The sequence below is a fragment of the Antrostomus carolinensis genome, unplaced genomic scaffold (genome assembly GCF_000700745.2).
Source record: "Antrostomus carolinensis isolate BGI_N321 unplaced genomic scaffold, ASM70074v2 scaffold38823, whole genome shotgun sequence".
In the NCBI taxonomy this organism is placed as follows: domain Eukaryota; kingdom Metazoa; phylum Chordata; class Aves; order Caprimulgiformes; family Caprimulgidae; genus Antrostomus; species Antrostomus carolinensis.
The window spans coordinates 7762-16530 of NW_010307930.1; positions in this window are offsets into that span (position 1 = coordinate 7762).

The window sequence follows — 8769 nt, forward strand, 5'->3', positions numbered from 1 at the left end:
GGCTGTGTGGCAGGCTTCCCCGCACCTCCCTGCCTACCCACGCACGCTTGCCACAAACTTCAGACCTGGAAGGTTCGTGTTAAATATAGAAATTTTTCTGAGAAGAGCTAATAGCGTTTGGAAAAGAGAATTCAGTAGCTGCCTTTGGTGACAAAGGCAGAAATAATGGGGCAATGCTATTGTTAGCAGAACTTTATCTACCAGTGCCTGCAAGAGCTTAGTGGGGAGCAGGGAAGCGGTGGGAGTGTGTGGCAGATCCCTCGGCCTCTTAATAAAATGCTTCCCCTGCTGCCGCTGTCCTATGTTCCCAGATAACAGGCACAGGCCAGAAATAGGACTGCCATGGTGAAAGAAGTTAGTTAATCCTCTTCCAGCTAAGCAAAAACGTATCATTGGAGAGCCAATTCACGGGGCAGAGCTGAATTACACAGGAGAAAATTGTGTCTGCAAATCAAATGGAGCTCTGGAACTGTGAGAAAGTGAAGACAAAATGGGCTGGTGTGAGAGAAGGGGAATAGCCCAGAGAGATGCACAGGGGTGGAAGGCAGCAGAAGGTATGTGCTGAGCCTCCCCCAGCTCCACCACAGAAGTTCAGGTTTGTGGATGGATGTGTCTGTCAGAACACAGGAGAGCACTTATGATACTATGGTATCATAAGGGGCAAAAGAACCTGGTGAGACCTGGGAACCACTGAGAACACAAGGATCAGTGAAGGGATGAGGTGTAGGTCATGTAGAGAAAAGCAAACAGGATGGAGGAACAAGGAGAGGGCAGCCAGACCAAGGGGATGCAGGGGCTGAGCAGAGTCCACTGTCCCAGAGGAAGGCAGCAGATCTGAAAAGCAAGAGTGCCCAGAGAGCCTCAGTCAGTGTGTTACATGCTTAGGAGCATGAGCTAGTTCTCCAAGTGAGTAAAGGCTCCTGTTGTAAGGAGCTGAGGAACAGACTTAGTGCTGCTTGAGGATGCCCTCTTCTACAATCTACTGGGCATTGTGGGTTAATGTCCTCTCAATCCATGCTGGCTGTGATAATTTTACAGGGCAGATGAGACCATTAGAAGTGTCTGGTTGGGAGAGTTTCCTAAATACTGGGGCTTGGGGTGGGAAGGGAGGTCCTAGCCCTCCTGGGGCTGCTCCAAACACAAAATAGTTCAGCAGAAGAACAGTTATTGAGAGAGTTGTTTATCTCAAGACAAAATGAGGGCACACCTTGCACAGCATAGGCTACACTGGGCACAGAGATGTCTCACTCACTGCCTGAGCTCCTCACCTAATGCTCAGGTGTGAAGGGCTTGCTACACTTGACCCTACAAGCTGCCTGTGGCTCAGGGGAACCTGATCGCGTCCTCCCAGTGATGCTAACGTGTGTCGCTTGCTTTGGAGTCTGTGCTCCCTTTGCCCCCTCCCCTCCTGCTCATGTTTTTTTCCAGATGCATTTGATTTATACACACTCATTCCCTTCCTCACAGAAATGAGTTTTTGTGTGTGTTGGTTGTGTGAGAGAAAAATTGATGGTGCAGGCTGCAGAGCAAAGCAGCTGGGATCTTTCTTAGGAGAGCCGCAGTCGTTAATTATAGGAGTCTAACTAAACCCTGGCTCAGGCAAGAGCATTTTCTAGGTCTCCCTCCTTTCTTTTGTACCTCCTTGTGCAGGTTGTCACATCAAAGCCAGGATTTGGGGACCAGTCAAAAAACACCCAGCTTTCTGAATAAAAATGGGATGCTGAGTGCCAGGGAGCAGCTCCCTTTCTGGCTCCCTCCTCTCCCAGACCGGTGCGAGGGGCACCACACTGCTCCCTGGCCAGGGCTGCAGGCAGCACCTGTCTGTCCCTCGGGCTCTCCCGCTTCTTCCCTGCCTCAGGCAGCGCGGTGAGTCAGCTGCTGCCTTCCTGAAGCCTCTCAGGTCTGATCTGAGCCCCAGCCTCCTCTCCACAGCTCAGTCCTGTGCAGCCCAGCCGGCACCTTGGGATGGCAGGTTCCGCAGGGGTCTGTTTATTAGAAGAGTCACCGCAGAGCTTGGTGTTTTGGTCACAAACAGCCTCACGTGTGCACCACAGGCAGAGCCAGCAGCACTGGAAAGGATTTTCTCTGTCTGAATTTACCCCGGGGGAAGAGAGGGAAGAAACATAACCTGGATGTCCTTAAAAGCCTAATACTCCCTACGCGTGTGCCTCTCAGATATGTTTCTGGCTGATGATGCCAGAACAGGCCATGCTATTGCCGTGTTTCAGAGACTGCCTACACAGATAACCTCGTCTTAACATCGCCAGCTTGCTCACAACATTCGCTCGTGTCACTTCATGACCCGTAATACCGAGATAAAAGCGCTTGCGGCAGCAGGAGTCTGTCTGCATCAACAGCGAGGAGATACTAAGAGGAAAGAGGGCTACAAACATACCTAGAGTACATAAAGCTGGTTTGGTCTCTTTGCAGAAGAAAGTTATGTGTTTTTCTCAAAGTTTCATGGGGCTGTCAGGAGATGTGTGCCTAGCCAAGGGAGATACTGTCATCAGAAGCTGATTTTGGTGCCTCAGATGGATGCTCACGGCCTTTTACTGGGGCTTGGCGGGGGGGAGAGAAGGGAAGGGGGGCATTGGCTCGCTAATTAAGAGACTTTCTGCTGCCTTTCTGCTGCTCAGGGGGGGGAGGCAGAACCTGCACCTGATGAGAGCCTCATGCCTGTACTGGGACCCCTCTTAAAAGCTGCTAAACATTAAAAAAAAAAAGGGGGGGGAAAGAAAAAAAATCCACAAGCGCTTTGATAGTCCTCACAAGAACGTGAAACAGAAGAGCCTTTGAGCTGCGTGTGTAAGGAAAACTTCTGTGCATCACTGGGGGAAGAAAGGCTGGTGGAGCTGAAATCTGGCAACAGTCCCCAGCTGGTGAGGGAGGTGCTTTTCCACCATGAGCTCCTGTCACGACTGATGCAGAGACAGAGAGAGAAAAAGTGCAACATCTTCTGCAAGCAATAACAGCACCTCAAACCCGCTGGGGTGTCAGCAGGATGGGGAGGGCCAGCCAGCACTCATCCTCTGCCTCCCCAGAGGGGCTTACCCCCAGGCTCACCCCGGCAGAAGCACTCAGCCCCACCACGTCCATCCTCCTCTTGTGAGACCCCTTCCCGGGAGTGGTGGGGTCTCTCCAAGCCAGGCAGAGTCCCCCTGCTCCGCATCCCCTGGGTTTCCATAGCAATCGGTGGGGTCAGCCATGCAGGGAGGCTGATGGAGGGAAACCAAGGTTTCTCCCCATCCTGGGACAGCGGTCGGGTGGGAGGAGAAAAGGAGCATCCTGATGCTCCTGATGGAGGTAGCAGCACCTGGGCTGCCCCAGTTCACCCCCAGCCAGCCCAGGGCAGGAGGGTGCAACGAGAGTGTGTAGCCCCCAGGGGACGGGTTTTGGGGGACTGTGTGCACCCAGAGCCAGCCACACACACCCCCTGCCTGCCAGGGCACCCTCTGGGGTCTACTGGTGCCGAACAGATGCCACCCCTGATTTTGTGTCCCTTCCTCCCACAGCCTGTGTCTCTTTCCCCCACAGCCTGCTCCATTTTTCCCTCCTCAGTGCATTGTCAGTCAATGAAGTCAGAAATTAATCTTTGTCTTTAATGGAAAACACGATGTGGGGGCCGGGGAGGTACAGGCAGCCTTGAAAGCGGCATTTTTAGTCCCAGGCTGGGGGAACGGGGCACTGGTGTACAACCCCTGGGAGGGAGAGAGGGGTCAGGCAATGGAGGGAAGTATAGGTATCCAAGGCAGTGCCCCAACAAGAAGAGAAGGAGAGTCCTGGGAGAGCTCCCTGTACGCTTGGTACCAAGAGGAGAGTGGCTTTAATCATCCACTAACCATCCCCACCCCTCCCCACACAGACAGAAGGAAGGGGAAGAGCTGCCCATTCAAGTCAAATGGAAAACTTGGGGGGCACTTTCTGAAAATAAAATAAAAATGTTAATTTGAACCTCAAAAGTTTCAAGCTATTTAGCATTTAAAAAAAAAAATTAAAAGATAGGTCAGCTTTGAGATGGAACTGTCATGTTGAAAGTAAGCCAAGCTACTTCATTTAGAAAATGTCTAAACAAAATGTTTTGACATTTTCAGGAAAAAATTATCCCATACATTTTCAGACAAAACTTGCTAACAAATGTGACTGAAAAGTTTGTCATCTTGAAAACTGCATTTTGGGGCAATCTTGGCATGTGCCAAGCATGTTTCATACACTTCCAGGCACAACCCCAGCATCCGAAGCACAGCGGTGCCGGGCAGAGCCTGGAGAGCTGCCCGGGGAGTGGAGCTGCCCAGGGATGCTCGGCGCAGGCTGGGCAGGTCCTGGCTGTGCCCAGGGCATCTCTGCGTGGCTGCCTTAGGGTTTCATCCCATCCCAGCTCCTGCCAGTGCCTCTCTGCCTGCAGTGGGAAGGATGGCACAGGCACCCACAGGTCGATGTGCCTGCTCCTGCCTTTGGCTCAAGCCATGACTCTGCTGCAGGGTGAAAACTGGGGCCCTGATCATTTTTGGCATATGATGGTGGGGAAAGGGACTATAAATAAGCTAGAGCCATCTAGATGGCTCGTGCAGCAAGAGGAAGAGAAACACAATTTCTGGCATAATCGTGTTCCCAAGAGGGGATTCTTGGCGAGCCTGAGTGCATGATTTCCTGATCAGAGAGAGGAGCAGGCACAGGCACAGACACAGAATGCTGTATCCCTGCCTGCCTGCTGAGAAGTGTACATGCTTTTCAGAAGGAAGATTAGAAGTCAAGAGGAAATTGCCATTTACAGCACAGTGTACAGTTGTATGCTGAGACCTCTGGTCTCACACAGCAGCTCTGTGTCAGTCACCTGGAGTAGAGCTCTGGCTGCCTACACCCGTCTCCCCAATTCCCACCCCAGGCCCCTGGCAGGTTAGAGGGGCTGAGGGCACATGTTGGGAGGATTTCACAACTGCCCACGCCAGGCAGGGCCGGACCTTCTGGGCTGGTTTCAAGCACAATAAAGCAGACCTTTACAAGGTATGCACTTGAGGAGGGGAACCAAAGCCAGAGCCAGGCAGGACCCTCTGCATCATTTAATGGCTTAAGTAGCTTAACGCTTGCCCATCTCTATAACCTGTTCTGGCACACTGGGAGACTTGAGAGTCTCTGACCTATTTCCATGAATTCAGCATTTTCCCATCTTCACCACTTCTGTTCCTGCAGCCCGGAGGAGGGAAGGAGGGGTTTGGCAGAGGAAGTGTGAGGAAAATGCATCTGCAAAGGTAAGAGAGAAAAAAAGCAAGCAGCAGATGTGACTTGAGCTGTCAGCAAATCCCCAGAGGGACTGGAGGACTGCTGCAAGTATCTCCTCTGAAGCAGCTTGCTCCTGGGAATGCCTCATCTCACTGCAACAGGCTTGACACCCGTGTTCCCAAACCAGTGGCTGTGGGAAGGCAGTGGGAGCGTGACACGTACCCTGAGGACCTCTCAGCCCTGACAGCTGCCAGGGACCTTTTCCTTGAGTCAAAGCAGGCTTCAGGGTTAACATCCTTCCCTTCTAGGGGGCTGAAATGTCCCCCAGGGCCTGGCTGCTCCAAACTAAGCCCTACTTAGCAGCAAGAGATAGCGATAAATCATCACCCCAGGGCACAGGTTTTCTCTCTGTAGTTATTCCTGCTTTAACAGAAAATAGCCCAAGAAACAAAGCTGCCTCCTGCCTGCAGCTTGGGCCAAGGCTCCTTGCAGCAGCCAAGGACCATGGATCGGTATGAGGTGGCCACCGTGATAGCTGTGTCACAGCGCAGAGGGATGGAGAGGCAGAGCAGCTGCACTCGCTGCCTGCCTGGCTCCCAGCCCCGCTGCCTGCAAAGCCTTTCGGAAGAAAACGCTGTTTGTTCTGACATTTAGAATAGATTAAAAATCGTTACAGGCTCTTCTGGAACATTTTAGAAGGTGAAGCTATTGATTTAAAAACTCAACATCAGTTTTGTAAGAGAGGCGAAATGTCCCTGGCTTCCCCCTGTGAACATCAGCACCTGGTCCTGGCTGACAGCAGGAGGACGTTTATCACCACACCACCCCTCCGTTCCTGGTTCATCTCGGCCCTACACCTTATGTGGAGTTGTGTGAGGGGCCACTCAACTCCCCCAAAGCCTCTCAGTATGTGGAGGATGCTCAATCTCTTCCACTTTATGGATCCATTAGGGACTGGTGGTGGTTTTAGGCATTTCATGTGCCTAAAACCAGCACCACGTGAACCTGCTGCTCTTTGCCATCTGCTGCTGGCTGCGTGGCAGATGTTCCCGGATCCCAAGGATGCGCCACCTTAGCCAAACCACTGCCCTTTCCTTCACCAGGGTTGCCCGTGATGCAGGATGCAGCACTACCAATGCCTCCCAGTGTATGGAAATATATGAAAAATATTTTGATTTGCAGCTCATGGAAACACGCCCATAGACGCTGGGCCCCAAGGTGGGGTGTCAAAAACACCATGAGCTTAGGAAGAAAGTTGTGAGGGCTGACAGCACTGTCTGTGGTGCCAAGTGTTCATGCCATCAGGGAACCAGTGGGCCGGTCCTCAGTGCCCCACATATCTCCTCCTGCCCTGTCCCTTGGCTTTTTTTACACTGAGGACCCTGTGTTCAAGGAGCAACTTCACACCTACTGTCATTTATATCTCCTCTTGACTTTGCCACCTCAACCTCAGATGCCATTTCCCTTGGCACAGTGTAACATCCTGCTCTGGCTCATCTTGCTGATGGCAACTAATAACTTTACTGATTTCAGTCTAACCACAGGCAGAGGTCCTCCTCTTCATACTTCCTCTTCATACCTGCACACTCACCTTCTCCAGCTTTGGTTGCAGAGTTGGAGAGCTGCCCAAATTTTCTCCATTTGAGTTTTGCCCTGTTGGCTGCCAGGACTTCTTCCCTCACCAGCCATCCTCTTTGGGACATGAGGGACATCCAGCATACCTTGGTGAGTACATGGACTTACTGGACACCTCCAGGCACTGTGAGGACAGAGATGCTCAAGCACATGTGTCCCTTCCATGACATGGGTTTGTGTCCCAGCCCATCTGCAAGAGCTGGCTGTGCTGTCACATAGCCCATTTCACATGGCCCTGTGGCAGCAAGAAAGCCAGAAAACAGGGGGACTGGTAGGGACCTTGGTCCCAACGGATTTAGGCAATACCTCTAGTGAAGTCCTTTTGTTGTGCCAAGATGAGGCGTCAAAGACATCAGAGCAGTGCCACACCCAACACAGGGTGACAGCTAAGCTGTTGCCAGCTTAAACAGACCCATGTGCCATGCTGGCTTCAGCTTGGCTCTGATTTTCTTTACCAGTCTGGCTGTTTTGCACTTGTGATGAAGGAGCAGAGGCAGTGAGGTGCTGGGTACTGCTGGCACAGGCAGTGAGGGCTTGCTGAGGAGCTTGCTGAGGAGCTGCCCTCCAGCTGCTGAGTGGGAGGATGAGCATCTCACACTGCCCCAAGCCCCCATGCTGTATGCACTGCCAGATGCCAGCCAGCTGTGCTTGAGCACTGCATGGGGCTCTCTGGGGACACGATGCCTCCCTGGCCAAGCTCCTCAGAGCATCCCTGTGCTCGCTGGGAGCAGGCAGGTCCCCCCTGCAGTCACATTAATGCAGCGAACTGCAGCAGTGCTCAGCCCTCAAACTTCTCCCCCATCATCAGAAGTGAAATGAAATTGCCTCTGCTGCTGGCTCTGGCATGAGCTCATATCTCTTGGCCCCTAATCAGGGCAGATATGAAATTTCTTATCTGTTAAGTAAAACGGTGCTGCACTTCAATCCATCCAATTACTTTTTCCAATAAGCGTGAATGAGGGGGCTGGCGGGGCTTGCTGCAGGAGCTCCTACAGCCAGCAGTGTGCTGGCAGTGGGGGGTCCTGCCCTGGCAGGCACCTCAACCCAGCCCCCCACAGGGGACCATCCAAAAACAGGCCAAAGCACAGGTTCTCCCAGCCAGCATGACCCAGAAAGGGGCCTGGGGTGGGGTGCTGTGGGGGTCAGGCTGGCAGGCAGGAACTTGCAGCTTGCTGCCTGCCCAGGTTATGTCCAGAAATCCCCCCACGTGGCCACAGAACGGTCCCCCTGCTTTGGCCCAGAGTGGGGGCACTGCAGGCTGTGGGCACTCTGCTCCACACTCGCAAAGCAGAGATAACAGGTTCTCTGTCAAACATCGGTCTGTCCTCAAGGCCAGCAGAACTGTCCTTGAACACTTGTCCAGAGGAGACCCATCCACCTCCAAAAGGGAGCTTGTGCTTGGCCCCAGAGCCTGTGTACCACCTCTAGTGAGCACTTAGCCAAGACCATGGTAGCCAACCCAACAGAGACAGCAAAAGCCAATGGCAATGAAGTGGCTTTCCCATCCTGGGTCAGAATTGGGCCCCATCCAACAGCATCCCATGCCTGGATCCATTCCCAGCAAAGCACCTATTGACCTCTCCTCTTCCTTGCCCCTTGGAAGTCAGCGATGGTGTGGTTAAGTGTGAGGGATGATCAGAAAAGCTGGCCTGGCCACGTACAGCATTGATGTGTGGGCACCTGGAAGTTCCAGATGGGGCTGAGGGTACAGAGCCAAGGGAGGTGGCAGGGGAGGAGGAAGAAAGAAGGTGGGATAAGGGACACAAGAGTCCTGCAGAAAGGAGAAAAGGCAGATGAGCCAGAGGAAGAGCTCTTGAAGAAGAAGTGACAGGGCAAGGTAGCAAAAGAGAGATAAAAATGAGACAAACGGAGCCATCCCTAAAGAGTCCTCCCTGCATTGTCCTGCTTGTAGTCCTG